This window comes from Bison bison, unplaced genomic scaffold (assembly GCF_000754665.1).
Source record: "Bison bison bison isolate TAMUID 2011002044 unplaced genomic scaffold, Bison_UMD1.0 scf7180017848273, whole genome shotgun sequence".
In the NCBI taxonomy this organism is placed as follows: domain Eukaryota; kingdom Metazoa; phylum Chordata; class Mammalia; order Artiodactyla; family Bovidae; genus Bison; species Bison bison.
In genome coordinates, this window is record NW_011478846.1 from 12662 (window position 1) to 13774 (window position 1113).

Genomic DNA, 1113 nt, shown 5'->3' on the forward strand with positions numbered 1-1113 from the left:
TTATATAATGTGATATTATTCCTTGGATCAACCTTGCATGACAGATGTATCCATTTTGTAGATGAGGAAACAGAGACTCAGAGGTAGTCCATAGCAGGACATGTCTTTCAGATTCAAAATCATGGTCTATCTGATTCCCCTACATTGTACTACCTCTCCCTCTCTATTGCTGAACTCTTGGTGGTCCACAAGTAGTTTTTTACAAACGCTATGGTCTAGTCCCTAGTAAGTATTCACTGACATTCATAATTATAACTGAGCCTACCTAGCATAATCCTGGATTTTCAGTAAATCCTTATTTATAGATGTATGGACTGACAATCGGAGAAGGCAATGGCAACCCACTCCAGTACTCTCGCCTGGAAAATCCCATGGACCGAGGAGCCCAGTAGGCTGCAGTCCATGGGGTCGCTAAGAGTCGGACACGACTGAGTGACTTCACTTTCACTTTAATATTGGAGTTTCTATTGCTAGAAGAAGATCCGGTTTTCATTTAAAAAGCACTGCTTTTTGGCCTCATTACCGGTAAGAAGTATTTTTCAGGAACTAGGAAAAACAGTCGATAAAAGTGGTCCTAAAACACTTTTCCCTATGAAATTGATATAAATACTGTGAGGCCATTTTATAGGCATTCCAGCCCAGGTATGTCAGGCTAAATTATTTTTGAGCCAGGAAAGTGTAGAAGGTGTCACTGAAATAGCACTGTACTCGCCAGAGTTATAGAGTCCTGAAATTTGGTCGTCTCTCTCTCTCTCTCTCTCTCAATATCTCTGCTCTGTGAGTCTCAACAAGTCCCTTATCATCTCTGGAGCTCCATTTCATCATCTACTGAAGGACAATCAAAATACCTGATTGTAAGAATCACAGAAGACGTTTGTGAAGTGCTCTCCAAGTATATAGTATTCCTTTCATTTGTGGCCTGGAAGAGGGCAAGTGCATCAAATTTCCAACCAAAGAGGGACTTAAGCAATTCAAAGAAAAATGAAATTAACTTCAAAACTGTTATTTATAGCTTTCCACCCAGCCACCAACTCACTCTCATCCATATTACTACCCTACTACCCTGAAATATTTCAAGAGCCAGCAAACATCAGACCACATACTGTGTAAAAA